Below are 16,987 nucleotides of genomic sequence, written 5' to 3'. Positions count from 1 at the left end.
ATAATAGTACTATACACTGTACTCCTGAATATAATAGTACTATACACTGTGCTTCTGAATATAATAGTACTATACACTGTGCCCCTGAATATAATAGTACTATACACTGTGCCCCAGAATATAATAGTACTATATACTGTGCTCCTGAATAAAATAGCACTATACACTGTAATCCTGAATATAATAGTATTATACACTGTACTCCTGAATATAATAGTACTATACACTGTGCTCCTGAATAGAATAGTACTGTACACTGTGCTCCTGAATATAATAGTACTATACACTGTACTCCTGAATATAATAGTACTATACACTGTGCTCCTGAATATAAGAGTACTATATACTGTGCTCCTGAATATAATAGCACTATACACTGTGCTCCTGAATATAATAGTACTATACACTGTGCTCCAGAATATAATAGTACTATACACTGTGCTCCTGAATATAATAGTACTATACACTGTACTCCTGAATATAATAGCACCATACACTGTACTCCTGAATATAATAGTACTATACACTATACTCCTGAATATAATAGTACTATACACTGTGCTCCTGAATATAATAGTACTATATACTGTGCTCCTGAATATAATAGCACTATACACTGTAATCCTGAATATAATAGTACTATACACTGTACTCCTGAATATAATAGTACTATACACTGTACTCCTGAATATAATAGTTCTATACACTGTGCTCCTGAATAGAATAGTACTATACACAGTCCTCCTGAATATAATAGTACTATACACTGTACTCCTGGATATAATAGTATTATACACTGTGCCCCTGAATATAATAGTACTATACACTGTGATTCAGAATATAATAGTACTATACACTGTGCTCCTGAATATAATAGTACTATACACTGTACTCCTGAACATAATAGTACTATACACTGTACTCCTGAATATAATAGTACTATACACTGTGCTCCTGAATATAATAGTACTATATACTGTGCTCCTGAATAAAATAGCACTATACACTGTAATCCTGAATATAATAGTATTATACACTGTACTCCTGAATATAATAGTACTATACACTGTGCTCCTGAATAGAATAGTACTGTACACTGTGCTCCTGAATATAATAGTACTATACACTGTACTCCTGAATATAATAGCACTATACACTGTACTTTTGAATATAATAGTATTATACACTGTACTCCTGAGTATAATAGTATTATACACTGTATTCCTGAATATAATCGTACTGTACACTGTGCACCTGAATATAATAGTACTATACACTGTACTCCTGAATATAATAGTACTATACACTGTACTCCTGAATATAATAGTACTATACACTGGACTCCTGAATATAAAAGTATTATACACTGGACTCCTGAATATAATAGTATTATACACTGTGCTCCTGAATATAATAGTACTATACACTGTGCTCCTGAATATAATAGTACTATACACTGTGCTCCTGAATATAATAGTACTATACACTGTACTCCTGAATATAATAGTACTATACACTGGACTCCTGAATATAAAAGTATTATACACTGGACTCCTGAATATAATAATATTATACACTGTGCTCCTGAATATAATAGTACTATACACTGTGCTCCTGAATATAATAGTACTATACACTGTGCTCCTGAATATAATAGTATTATACACTGTGCTCCTGAATATAATAGTATTATACACTGTACTCCTGAATATAATAGTACTATATACTGTGCTCCTGAATATAATAGTATTATACACTGTGCTCCTGAATATAATAGTACTATACACTGTACTCCTGAATATAATAGTACTATACACTGTGCTCCTGAATATAATAGTATTATACACTGTGCTCCTGAATATAATAGTATTATACACTGTGCTCCTGAATATAATAGTATTATACACTGTGCTCCTGAATATAATAGTACTATACACTGTACTCCTGAATATAATAGTACTATACACTGTGCTCCTGAATATAATAGTATTATACACTGTGCTCCTGAATATAATAGTACTATACACTGTGCTCCTGAATATAATAGTATTATACACTGCGCCCCTGAATATAATAGTACTATACACTGTACTCCTGAATATAATAATACCATACACTGTGCTCCTGAATATAATAGTACTATACACTGTGCTCCTGATTATAATAGTACTATACACTGTGCTCCTGAATATAATATTACTATACACTGTGCTCCAGAATATAATAGTACTATACACTGTTCTCCTGAATATAATAGTACTATACACTGTGCTTCTGAATATAATAGTATTATACACTGTGCTCCTGAATATAATAGTACTATACACTGTACTCCTGAATATAATATTACTATACACTGTGCTCCTGAATATAATAGTACTATACACTGTACTCCGGAATATAATAATACTATACACTGTACTCCTGAATATAATAGTACTATACACTGTGCCCCTGAATATAATAGTACTATACACTGTACTCCGGAATATAATAATACTATACACTGTACTCCTGAATAGAATAGTACTATACACTGTGCCCCTGAATATAATAGTACTATACACTGTACTCCTGAATATAATAGTACTACACACTGTGCCCCTGAATATAATAGTACTATACACTGTACTCCTGAATATAATAGTATTATACACTGTATTCCTGAATATAATAGTACGATACACTGTACTCCTGGATATAATAGTATTATACACTGTGCCCCTGAATATAATAGTACTATACACTGTGCTCCAGAATATAATAGTACTATACACTGTGCTCCTGAATATAATAGTACTATACACTGTGCTCCTGAATATAAGAGTACTATACACTGTACTCCTGAATATAATAGTACTATACACTGTACTCCTGAATATAATAGTATTATACACTGCACCCCTGAATATAATAGTACTATACACTGTGCTCCTGAATATAATAGTACTATACACTATACTCCTGAATATAATAGTACTATACACTGGACTCCTGAATATAATAGTATTATACACTGTGTCCCTGAATATAATAGTACCATACACTGTACTCTTGAATATAATAGTACTATACACTGTACTCCTGAATATAATAGTACTATACACTGTGCCCCTGAATATAATAGTACTATACACTGCGCCCCTGAATATAATAGTACTATACACTGTGCTCCTGAATATAATAGTATTATACAATGTGCTCCTGCATATAATAGTACTATACACTGTGCTCCTGAATATAATAGTACTATACACTGTGCTTCTGAATATAATAGTACTATACACTATACTCCTGAATATAATAGTACTATACACTGGACTCCTGAATATAATAGTATTATACACTGTGTCCCTGAATATAATAGTACCATACACTGTACTCTTGAATATAATAGTACTATACACTGTGCTCCTGAATATAATAGTATTATACAATGTGCTCCTGAATATAATAGTACTATACACTGTGCTCCTGAATATAATAGTACTATACACTGTGCTCCTGAATATAATAGTACTATACACTGCGCCCCTGAATATACACTGTAAAGTTACACCTGCCGATATTCAGCCAATGCAGCGAGCGCCGATCAATGATACATCGTTGATAGGCGCTCGTTTGCTCCTGTCACACGGAGCTATGGATGGGTACGAGTGGCCGTTACTCGAAAAAGCTCTTCCCCATAAATTTTCATCATGTCGTCAGCGCGTCTCCCTGTTTACACAAGGAGATGTGCTGCCGACAACGATAATATTTTACTTTTTTAAGACAATACAACCAGCAGATTGGCAACGAGCATTCTATGAATGCTGGTCTGCCTGATAGTTGCCCAGTGTAAAACACCCTATAGTGCCTCTCATAGAGCCCCCTGTAGATAGTGCTCCCCATAGTGTCCTCTGTAGATAGTAGCGTTCCCTGTAGTTAGTGCCCCCTATATAGTCCTCCCCTGTAGTTAGTGCTTCTATATAGCCCTCCCCTGTATTTAGTGCCCCCTATATAGTGCTCTTCTGTAGTTATTGTCCCCTATATAGTCCTTCCCTGTAATTGGTGCCACCTATATAGTCCTCCCCTGTAGTTTGTGCTCCCTAATTAATCCTCCCCTGTAGTTATTGTCCCCTATATAGTCCTCCCCTGTAGTTATTGTCCCTTATATAGTCCTCCCCTGTAGTTGGTGCCACCTATATAGTCCTCCCCTGTAGTTTATGTCCCTATATAATCCTCGCCTATAGTTATTGTCCCCTATAGTGCTCTCCTGTAGTTATTGACCCCTATATAGTGCTCTCCTGTAGTTGGTGCCACCTATATAGTCCTCCCCTGTAGTTATTGTCCCCTATATATTCCTCCCTTGTAGTTAGTGTCCCTTATATAGTCCTTCCCCTGTAGTTACTGTCCCCTATATAGTACTCCGCTGTAGTTATTGTCCCCTACAGTTAAGGCCCCACAATAAAAGGAAAACCCCCATTATACGCTCTAAATTATGGTCGTGTGTATGGGGCCTAAGGCCTTGCTACTGCTACTTAGTTCTAGTGATTGGTCACATTGGTCTCAACCTCAACGATCGGACATACAAATATGATATTGATGTTTTTATTGAGACAAACCCTTTGAGGAAACACCAATCTTTGTATGAACTGGGCCTTAACATTTTTCCAGAATTTCTCTAGGTTTAAAATTTAGCTTATTGGCCATGCTGTGTGTTGCACTTGATCGCCAGCACAGGTCAGCTATTTGTGTCTGACTCATTGATAATAAGAAATTGACTTGGGATTGGCTGGCATTCAAAGTGTAATTATAAGTCAAGTATGAATTGAGAAGAAAGTCTCCAGATAAAATTGAGGTCAGCTGCATCTCATCTAACACATCATACTTTATTATAGTTACTAAATTACGGTAGAAAGGACCTTTGAATCAGTATAAACCATCTCTTGTTACATTAAGAAATATAAGCGTAAATCCTAACGTATATGATGTTTGATTATAAATGAGTTTGAAGAAACCATGATAAATCCATAATGCTGGTGTAATCATAGTGTTTCATTCACATAATGTCTGTGGCGCATTGACAGCATACAGCATGTGCCGGGAAAATTACTGACGTGCCCATAGAGTTCCCTTTTCACATACGTAGGCCAGCATACCATAGAATCCCACAGCCCCAACTGTATTTAAAAGCACATAAAGTTGCATAGTCTGACCATATGTTTGCTGGGACCATTTCAAACTGAATGCTAAGTAAATTTAGCCTAATATTGTATAATCCTGTGGTTCACCATTGTGGTATGATGTGGTAGTGTGCATTCAATATAGGTGTTACGCTGAATTGAGGAGTGTGAATGCACACTACCTGAATGTGCTGCTCATCTCAGCGATAAAGTACTCTGTGTTGTAGAGATTGCTGACTAGTGTGAATGCACACTTAATATACCCTATTTAGTTGGTGTGAATGCACACTTGGTATATTATATTCATCTAGTGTGAATGCACATATTTGTTTAAATATACAGTCCATTGCTAGTGTAAATGCACAATACTGCTTGAGGTGCTGCACTGTTTGTCATGGGTGTTAATTCTCAGGGAATTTAGGTGCTGTGGCTCATTTCAGTGTGAATGCACAATGTGTCAAAGGTGCTGCGTTTTTATTACTGAGTGTACACACACACACACACACACACACACACACACACACACCCACCCACCCACCCACACACAGGGACAGAATTTATATGTTTTTACTACATATTTGGAGTAGTTTCATTACAATTTAAACAAATATATTGGCACCCTTATCTAGTCTTACCTACCTGGTTAGCCTGGTATCTATAGAAATTATTGGCTTGAGTAGCCCACTTTAAGAGTTAATAAAAATATTTTTTAAGCATTCTTGTGCAGGCGATACCTGTCACTTTAAAGAGAACCTTTCACCTCCCCAGACATGTCCAGCTGAGTGCAGCATGCAATAGGCAGGGCTGCACAAACCCTGGGTCACTTTACATTTTTTTTCTACCCTCTCCGTTATTTAGATATCAGTGCCGTTATATTTGGCGCCCGATATTTAAATAACCCCCTGAACTGTCAATGGGGCGTGTACTGGCAAGGGGGCTTGTTACTATGGCTGTGGCACTGTCCAATCAGATAGGGGGCGTGTCTCTGCTACGGACAGTGCAAGCATCCGTAGCAGTGACACGCCCCCTTGCCAGTTCGGCAGACAAAGAACAAGACTGATCTCCCACAAGAGCTGAAGAGAGAAGAGCGCACATGCCCGTTCTCCTCTCTCCAGCTCTTACACTGTCAGTAGCAGAGACACGCCCCCTTGCCAGTTCGGCAGACAAAGTACAAGACTGATCTCTCACAAGAGCTGAAGAGAGGAGAGCGCACATGCCCGCTCTCCTTTTTCCAGCTCCTACACTGTCAGTAGCAGTGACAAGCCCCCTTGCCAGTTCGGCAGACAAAGTACAAGACTGATCTCTCGCAAGAGCTGAAGAGATGAGAGCGTGCATGCGCGCTCTCCTCTCCACAGCACTTACACTGTCCGTAGCAGTGACATGCCCCCTTGCCAGTTCGGCAGAATACTGATCTTGAAAGCTGAAGAGTGAGAGAGTGCGCGCGCGCACACACTCTATCCTCTATCCTCGCTCTTGCTGTAACACTGTCCGTATCTGATTGGATAGTGTCACAGCCATAGTAACACACCCCCTTGCCAGTACACGCCCCATTGACAAAAGTGTAAAGTTCCCCAGGGTTTGTGCAGCCCTGCCCATTACATGCTGCACTCAGCTGCACATGTATGGGGAGTTGAAAGGTTCTCTTTCAGTACACTGCTGTCATAAACCAAGTCCTATGATGATAGGCCAATATGGTAAGTTTTGCTGAAGGTAATATGAGTATAATCACTGTGGAGGTTGAACTGTTAGGTTATGTTCACATGGTCAAGTAAAAATGGCTGTAAAAAACGGAGATGTTTTCAAGGGAACACAGCCTCTGATTTTCATCCGTTTTTAAAGCATCAAACATTTTTTGATGTGTTCTTTTGAGCCGTTTTTGGAGCTGTTTTTCTATTGACACAATGAAAAACAACTCCAAACACTGCTCAAGAAGTGACATGCTACTTCTTTTTAAGGGGCGTTGTTTTACGCAACATTGTTTCAAACAGTCGAGTTAAAAAATACTTGCTCTGAACGAAACCACAAGAAGTGTTACGTTGCTAAAGTGTCAGTGTGACGCTATGCCTACAGAGGCCATGTGTAGCTGTGCAGGTTGTACATATGGTATTTCCATTCCTGACCTCAAACTAATACTGGTAGTACAGGTTTCTGTATCTTGCTACTCTATGTTTTGATGACTTTCTAATTTGTGTTCATTTTAATACTAGCGTTATTATGTTACCCGACATCCTTGTTTAATGTGCCTGGTTTATAGGTTTATATTAGGGCATTTGGACACCATATAGTGGGGTCCCCTGCTCGGCAGACTCAAGCTTTCTTTGTATTACATTTATCTAAATAGCCGCCATGTAATACTACATTCCTCCTGCTGTGACCTATGGCTAACTTCCTCCTTTAAAATCAGCTGTAAATATTTTCTGGAAACCACATTTCCTGGACTAACATAAATGATATAATGTTATTATTGGAATTCCAGTATGAATGCCACTGTCTTTACTGTGTATGCCCAGATTTATCCTGTTATTTTAGTTTTCGTATACTCTAATTTTCCCTAAGGGCTGTCACACCAGCATATTCAACATACCAAACACTGCATAAGGATCGGCATGTTGCAGGCAATGTAAATACTGGATCCATATTACACAGAGATTATATATTTTTAGAATGTTATGACAAAGACCTGATGTTTATATTTGCGGCAATGCGTAGACAAACCCAGAGTGTAATAGTTGCTCATTTGTACACATAATTGTATTTTGTATTTTAACAGTTAGAGAACACAATGCCAGCACATAGAAAAAGCAGGAAAAGATGGGCAGGCTGGTGATCGTCACCTCTGATTTAGAGGACAGTGCTCATGCATTCAGGAGGGGAGGGGTAGGTTGGAATCTGGACCAAGTTTTGTAGTTCTGAAGCTACAGTGCATCCGGAAAGTCTTCAGACCCATTCACTTTTTATACATTTTGTTATGTTGAGGCCTTGTGCTAAAATAAAATGAACGTTTTCCCCATCATTCTGCACTCAATACCCTTTAATGACAAAGTGAAATAGAATGTTAGTATTCTTTTCTAATTTATTAAAAATCTAAAACTAAAATATCGCATTGACATAAGTATTCAGACCCTTTACTCAGTGCTTAGTTGAAGCACCTTTGACAGTGATAACAGCCTCCAGTCTTCTTTGGTATGATGCCACAAGGTTTGCACACCTGGATTTGGGGAATTTCTGCTGTTCCTCTTTGCAGATCCTCTCAAGCTCTGTCAGGTTGTTTGGGGACCGTCGATGGACAGCCATTTTCAGGTCTCTCCAGAGATGTTCGATTGGGTTCAAGTCAGGCCTCTGGCTGGGCCACTCAAGGACATTCACAGAGTTTTCCCTAAGTCAATCCTGTTTTGTCTTGGCTGTGTGCTTAGGGTCACTGTCTTGTTGGAAGGTGAACCTTTGGCCCTGTCTGAGGTCCAGAGCACTCTAGATCAGGTTTTCATTAGGAATATCTCTGTACTTTGCTCCATTCATCTTTCCCTCAACCCTGACCAGTCTCCCTGTCTCAGCCACTGAAAACACCCCCAAAGCATGATGCTGCCACCACCATGCTTCACTGTAGGGATGGTATTGTGCAGGTGATGAGCAGTGCCTGGTTACCTCAAGACATGACGCTTAGAATTGAGGCCAAAAAGTTCAAGCTTGGTTTCATCAGAACACAGAATCTTGTTTCTCACAGTCTGAGAGTCCTTTACGTGCTTTTTTAAAAACTCCAGGTGGGCTTTCATGTGTCTTTTTCTGAGGAGAGGCTTCTTTCTGGTCACTCTGCAATAAAGCCCAGATTGGTGGAGTGCTGCAGTGATGGTTGACATTCTGTAAATTTTTCCTATCTGCACACAGGATCTTTGGAGCTCAGCCAGAGTGACCATTGAGCTGTTGGTCACTCTCTTAACAAGGACCTTCTCCCCCGATTACTTCGTTTGGTGGGGCGGCCAGCTCTAGGAAGAGTCCTGGTTGTTCCAAACTTCTTCCATTTAAGAATTATGGAGGCCACTGGGCTCTTGGTAACTTTCAGTGCAGCAGAAGTTTTGTTGTACCCTTCTCCAGATCTGTGCCTCCACACAATCCTGTCTCTGAGCTCTACAGGCAGTTCTTTCCTCCTCATGGCTTGGGTTTTGCTCTGATATGCATTGTCAGCTGTGAGACCTTATATAGACAGGGGTGTGTCTTTCCAAATCATGTCCAATCAAATGAATTTACCACAGGTGGACTCCAATCAAGGAGTAGAAACATTTCAAAGATGATCTAGAGAAATGGGAGGCCCCCAGAGCTAACTATCAAGTGTCATAGCAAAGGGTCTGAATACTTATGTCCATTTTTAATAAATTTAAAAAAAAATGTCTAAAATTCTGTTTTCACTTTGTCATTATGGAGTATTGAGTGCAGAATGATGGGGAAAACTTGAATTTTATTTTATTTTAGCACAAGGCCTCAACATAACAAAATGTGTAAAACGTGAAAGGGTCTGAAGACTTTCCGAATGCACTGTATGTGTGCATTTTAAATGTTTTGCATATGATTTATGTAAACCCAGCTTCTCTTGCATAAACCAGTGCTGTAACACAGCACGGAGAACCTTTTACTATTATGAAGATTACCTACATCATAGTCTAATTATTATGAAGGGACAGGATTTAAATCAATTTTAAATAAAACAGTCTTTCAGCATTCTCTGCCAGGACATTTTCTATCTAGGGAATATAAAATGTTCAACTTTCTTTAAGTTACTTTGCTTCTCCCGGGGAATGTTCCTTTTGTTTAATATTGTGAAAGGTCAGGTTTTTCCATAAAAAAATTACAAGAACAAAATATTTACTTTTGCTTGCCCAGCGAAAGTGTGAGTCTTTTTAAAGCACGCTCATGCACTTTTAGTGGTGAGCTGATATGCAAACACGAGCTGTTCACACAATATAAATATCTCAGAATGAAGTCCTAATGTAACCATTGTTGTAATCTCTTTGGGGGGAATTGTCAATCTTTCCACGCCACTTTACTTGAAATTTTCATTGAAAATTGCGACTTGTGGGCTTTTTACGTCAACCTTACCACATATGGAAAAAGAAGTGGGGCTTAAAGAGACTCTGTCACCACATTATAAGTGCCCTATCTCCTACATAAGGAGATCGGCGCTGTAATGTAGGTGACAGTAATGCTTTTTATTTTAAAAAACGATCTATTTTCACAACGTTAGGAGCGATTTTGGTTTATGAAAATGAGCTTTCTTAATGCCCAAGTGGGCGTACTTTTACTTTCGACCAAGTGGGCGTTGTACAGAGGAGTGCATGACGCTGACCAATCGGCATCATGCACTCCTCTCCATTCATTTACACTGCACTAGCGATATAGTTATATCGCTATGTGCAGCCTCATACACAAGCCCTAACATTACTACAGTGTCCTGATAATGAATACACATGACCATCCAGCCTGGACGTCATGTGTACTCAGAATCCTGACACTTCTGAATCTTTTTTTGTGAGATTCCGGCAAGTGAAACCAAATCTCGTGAGATCACGGAGCTAAACGAGATTTGGTTTCACTTACCGGAATCTCACAAAAAAAGAGTCAGAAGTGTCAGGATTCTGAGTACACATGACGTCCAGGCTGGATTTTATGTGTATTCATTATCAGGACACTGTAGTAATGTTAGGGTTTGTGTATGAGAATGCACATAGCGATATATCTATATCGCTAGTGCAGTGTAAATGAATGGAGAGGAGTGCATGATGCCGATTGGTCAGCGTCATGCACTCCTCTGTACAATGCCCACTTGGTCGAAAGTAAAAGTACGCCCACTTGGGCATTAAGAAAGCTCATTAGCATAAACCAAAATCGCTCCTAACGTTGTGAAAAAAGATCGTTTTTTTAAATAAAAAGCATTACTGTCACCTACATTACAGCGCCGATCTCCTTATATAGGAGATAGGGCACTTATAATGTGGTGACAGAGTCTCTTTAACTAAAGGGCACGGGGACAGAAAACTGGCGTAAATTATAGTAGAAATCTACTCCAGCTCCTATCTGGTTTAGATTTCACTCTGTGAGGCACAGCAAGGTAGAGGTCCGTGCCAGGTCCTGTACCTTGAACATTAATCGGATTACACCCCCTTCCGCGTCCGACCATTAAAAAAAAAAAACTATGCTCACCTCACCGCTTCTCCCTTCTGGGACCCCTTAGGCTCCCTCTGCATATTACGGCTCATATAACGTACTGATTGCGGGCAGCATCAAGACGTTGTGTGTGACGCAGCAGGACATTGAGTTCTGCGTCGCATATAAGACTGACGCTGTTTCAGCATCAGGATCTTGCATGAGTCGTAATATGGAGAAGGAGCCTGAGGGGACATAGAGGGGATAAGAGAAGCAATGGGTATACCATTTTTTTTAATTTTATGTCCAATGGGAAGGAAGAAAGATGGCGCACAGCCACACTAGTTGTGCCATAATTGTGGCGCACAGCCACTCGTAAGGTGCGACAAATTTATTAAGAGTCGTTCGCCTCTTAATAAATGTGTTGCATCTTACTCCATATAACTGCAACTAATTGTTTATTAAGACTGGCGTATGAAACGCAAGAAACACCAGTTCTAATACATCTCCTCCTATGATTCTAAATGATCAGACAGGCCATTATCTAAGTATAACATTCACTGTATTTGTTTTCACTTATTAAATGTCATACATAATGAACTTGGACTATCACCATAAACATAACCCAGATCTGTCCAAATGTTTACACTTAACATAGACAAATAAATTCAACACTCAAAAGCATATGAAATACAAGTAAACTGTGAAATGATCTAAACTCTAATAGTTTATGGTGGATATGTCTGGGAGAAAATACCATAAAAGAACTTTCTGGATGTCAGGAGGAAAAGCAGGATCATGTTCAAGGTCCTATAAAGCAAGAGGGGCCCCCAGCAAATTGGGGATCTTAAATGTTGGCGATTCCAGCTACCTGCTACATTTCTATGGGTCAATAAATAAAGATGCTTAAAAGCATGTAAACATATACAGTGGAATGAACATCTTTCTTGATATAAATATTTATGTTCACTCAAGCAATATAAATTTAGGAAAAGATATGTATGTCAGTTCCAAACTTGGGAACGTCTTAATGAGGTTTGAATATTGTTACCTTGTCTGTGTGAATTTTCTCCCACAATCTATAAACATACTGGAATGTGAAATGTTTACCATGAAAACCAAATGTAAGGTGGACAAGTGATTACATATGAAAGATCAACTTTATTATTATCCAAATCAATTTGTAAAATTGATCAAATTTGTGTTTCTCAATTATCCCCAACTTGTGCTTATTCCATAGAGAGAACATCTATAGCAATTCATCATGATAATTTAATTGCAGTACCTGTGCAATACTAAAGAAGCCCTAAGAACATTACTTGGGCATACTTGAGAATAGAAGTTGAGAAACACTAATTTATGGGATATGAGTTAGCAAATGTGTGTTCTATGTTACCTGAATGTCTGCAATACTTTATTTTAGTAGATGGCAAATGTTATCTTTTTACTTTCCCTTTTCTTTATAATGTGATCTGATTTAATCCCGGTGAGGGCGCTCCATGCCTCTTCATACTGTAGGTGGTATGATACAATTTCCTTCTCTTAACCCTTAATTTAATATACATCTTTTAACCATATGCCATTTTTAGGTCCAAATTTTGTAATGATTAATTTCTTACTATACCTTTGCAGCTCTCTGAGCTCTGTTTTAGTATACAGGACTCCAAATACCCTTCACAGACATAAAGTTCAAGGATACTATTCTGGCTGCCTGCAGCCATCACTAGAGAGCTTAGGAGCTTACTTGAGTTTATACATTGAACTAAAGCATATGTATGTAGTAAGCTTCTAAGCTCCCTCTAGTAATAACACAGTACCACCAATGAAGAAATATAAAATGTATTTAAAAATAATCTTTGTAGTGATGTTCTGATTTCAAATTTAATTTTATCCTATATCACATAATCCTGTATCACATATTCGGACCCTTGTAGTGTGTTGTGTTATAGGGCACCATTTCTCAATGTGGGCATGTGTCTTTTTATTGCTTAGGCAGCTTCAGTACTAGAGTCGTCTTATATTGCAGATTGAAACCCTAAGGCACCATGTCTGGGGTGCAACCTCTGTGTGCCCTATATTTATGCTATATTTAGTATTTATATAAGTTTATATCTTCGAGGCAAACATGAAAGTACTCCAGATGTTTTTTCCTTGTATATTTTTATTTAACAGATGATATTTTCCCTTATTGCATAAATGATCTGTGTTAAAACAGATCTGTACATGAAAAAAACTAAATAGGGTAGACTCTACTAGTTTATGCAGCTTTCTACTCCATTGGTTTGGAACTCCAAAATAGTTTGGACTAGAGTCTGCCATTTATTTAAAGGTTTAAACTGTTCTTATTTACTATACTAGTATTAAATGTTAAATTCTATTATGCATTTGATACGTGCTGCATAAGGATGGTTTGTACTGATGGATCCTTTATTACCTTTCCCTTACTTCAATAAACTGAGATTAGAGATGAGAACATTTCCAAATATTTGTTTTGGATCAGATTCAGTCCGAATAAATTTTCTGCCGTCAGCCGCCATTTTGCCGCTATTTGTGTGCTAGGCAGCCTAAAAGTTTCAGAATTTGCTGAATCTCAAACTTTTCAAAAATTCGGACTAAATTTGATTTGTATAGAATTGATTAGTTCATATCTACCTGAGATGTGTGGTGCAGGACAACCAGCTTTGAAAAAAACATTATTTCGCAATACTCTGTTACAAGATGTCTATGCAATGTGTGTCTTTGCGTGGCCACCCAGTGGTTGTGATGTGGATAGCAGCCTGTCAAGGGTATTGTAATGACGGGGGTGGGGAGACAGACAAGTGAGCCCTAATCTACCCGCCACTCAGTCCCTGCCTACTTGCAACGACCCGCCTTAGGCGACGGGGTACAACTGGGCGACGGTCCCTACGCTCAAATAAGTGCACGACAGACAAACAGACAAGGGTACACAGAGCTAGGGGGAGAAAGGGTCAGTTGCCCACGGCAACACCGTGAGCAACAAGAGAAGTGAACAAGCCGAGTCAAGCCAGGAGAGTACGAGGTGCCAAACGCAGAGCAGAAGAGTAGTAAACAAGCCGAGTCAAACCAGGAGTGTACGAGGTACCAAACGCAGAGCAGGAGAGTAGTCAGCAAGCCGGGGTCAATATGAAGCAAGGACAATAGTACAAGAAGCTGCAGCAGGGCCAGGAAACCAAACGAGAAGAATCACAACTGGGCGACGGTCCCTACACTCAGTAACTGCACGACAGACAACCAGACAAGGAAACACAGAACAAAGGGAAACGGGGCAGTTGCCCATGGCAACACCGTGAGCAACAAGAGTAGTAAACGAGCCGAGTCAAACCAGGAGAGTACGAGGTGCCAAACGCAGAGCAGGAGAGTAGTGAACAAGCCGAGTCAAACCAGGAGTGTACGAGGTACCAAACGCAGAGCAGAAGAGTAAGCCAGGGTCAATACGAAGCAGGGACAAGTAGTTCAAGAAGCTGCAGCAGGGCTAGGAAACCAACAGAGAAGAATCACAAGCAAGGAGGAACAGGAAAGGCAGGTATAAATAGACAGAGGGCGGGAGCTAGCTCCGTCTGGCCAGGCTGTGATAGGTTCTCCCACTCCTAAGCCTGCCACCCTGAGTGGTGGAAGATGGAGTCAGTCTCACAGACATAGAAGCAGGTGCAGACTGATTATCTATGGGCGTTAACCCCGAAGCTGTGCCTGGCAGATCCTTTACAGGTATGCTAGTATATTGCGAATTTGTTTAACCCCTTCCCGCTCCTTGACGTACTATTACGTCATGGCAGCTGTATCGTTCGCGCTCCATGCCGTAATAGTACGTCTCGGGAGTAACGGCCGTTTCGGCCGTCCTCCCGACACATACAGGAGCTGTGACGCTGCTGTCTTGTTCAGCAGCTGTCACAGCTCCTACAGCGGGGACCGATCGCTGTGTCCCCGCTGATTAACCCCTTAAAAGCCGCGTTCTATAGAGATCGCGGCTTTTTAGGGGTTAAGCTGCCATCGCCGGCCTGCTACGCGATAGCGGCCGGCGATGGTGACTATGGCAACCGGACACCAAACAATGGCGTCCGGCTATGCCATAGACGGAAGCCTAGTGGGTCCTGACAACGTCAGGACCCACTATGCTTGCTGTCAGTGAGTAGCTGACAGTTCTAATACACTGCACTACGCATGTAGTGCAGTGTATTAGAATAGCGATCAGGGCCTCCTGCCCTCATGTCCCCTAGTGGGACAAAGTAATAAAGTAAAAAAAAAGTTAAAAAAAGATGTGTAAAAATAAGAAAATAAAAGTTTTAAAAGTAATAAAAGTAAAAGTCCCACTTTTTCCCTTATCAGGCCTTTATTATTAATAAAAATATATAAACAAACAAATAAACTATACATAATTGGTATCGCCGCGTCCGTAACGGCCTGAACTACAAAATTATTTTGTTATTTATCCCGCACGGTGAACGCCGTAAAAAAAAATATTAATAAACCGTACCACAATCACAATTGTTTGGTCACTTCACCTCCCAAAAAATGGAATAAAAAGAGATCAAAAAGTCGCATGTACCTAAAAATGGTACTGATGGAAAATACAGTTCGTTACGCAAAAAATAAGTCCTCGCACGGCTTTATTGATTGAAAAATAAAAACGTTATGGCTCTTAGAATAAGGTAACACAAAAAGTGAATGATTGTTTACAAAACGTACTTTATTGTGCAAACGCCATAAGACATAAAAAAAAACTATAAACATCTGGTATCGCCGTGATCGTATCGCCCCGCAGAATAAAGTTAATATATCATTTATAGCGCACGGTGAACGCTGTAAAAAAAAAAGTATACAAAAACAATAGTACAATTGCTGTTTATTAGTCACCACGCCACCTAAAAATGGAATAAAAACTGATCAAAAAGCCGCATGCACCCCATGAAAACTACAATGGATTCCTCAAGGGGTCTAGTTTCCAAATTGGGGTCACTTTTGGGGGGTTTCCAATGTTTTGGCACCACAAGACCTCTTCAAACCGGACATGGTGCCTAATAAAAAAGAGGGCTCAAAATCCGCTAGGTGCTCCTTTGCTTCGGAGGCCGGTGCTTCAGTCCATTACCGCCCGAGGGCCACATGTGGGATATTTCTCTAAACTGCAGAATCTGGGCAATAAGTATTGAGTTGCGTTTCTCTGATAAATCCTTTTGTGTTATAAAAAAAATGGTATAAAAAGAGTAAATGTCACCTCTACTTTGCTCTAAATTTCTGTGAAACACCTAAAGGGTTCATAAACTTTCTAAATGCTGTTGTGAATACTTTGAGGGGTCTAGTTTCTAAAATGGGGTGTTTGATAGGGGTTTCTAATATATGGGCCCCTCAAAGCAACTTCAGAAATGAACTGGAACCTAAAAAAATAAATAAATGAGGCAATACTTCGCTTCTTACATTATACTGATAATGAGCCGTGCCCACTCCGAGATGACCCCAGTTTTGACCGTTTGTATAAACGGAGACCCCTATTAGACCGTTCCAGTGCCCGGTTTTCCCAAGCATACACCCCCGAGAAGTGTTTTTCTATTGATGAGTCCCTGGTACATTTTAAAGGGAGGGTTCAATTCCGCCAGTACCTGCCAGGTAAGAGGGCAAGGTATGGCGTGAAGATGTATAAGCTGTGAGAGTGCATCAGGGTATACCTACAGGTTTAG

This window comes from Rhinoderma darwinii, chromosome 1 (assembly GCF_050947455.1).
Source record: "Rhinoderma darwinii isolate aRhiDar2 chromosome 1, aRhiDar2.hap1, whole genome shotgun sequence".
NCBI lineage: Eukaryota > Metazoa > Chordata > Amphibia > Anura > Rhinodermatidae > Rhinoderma > Rhinoderma darwinii.
This window is presented reverse-complemented; position numbering follows the sequence as displayed.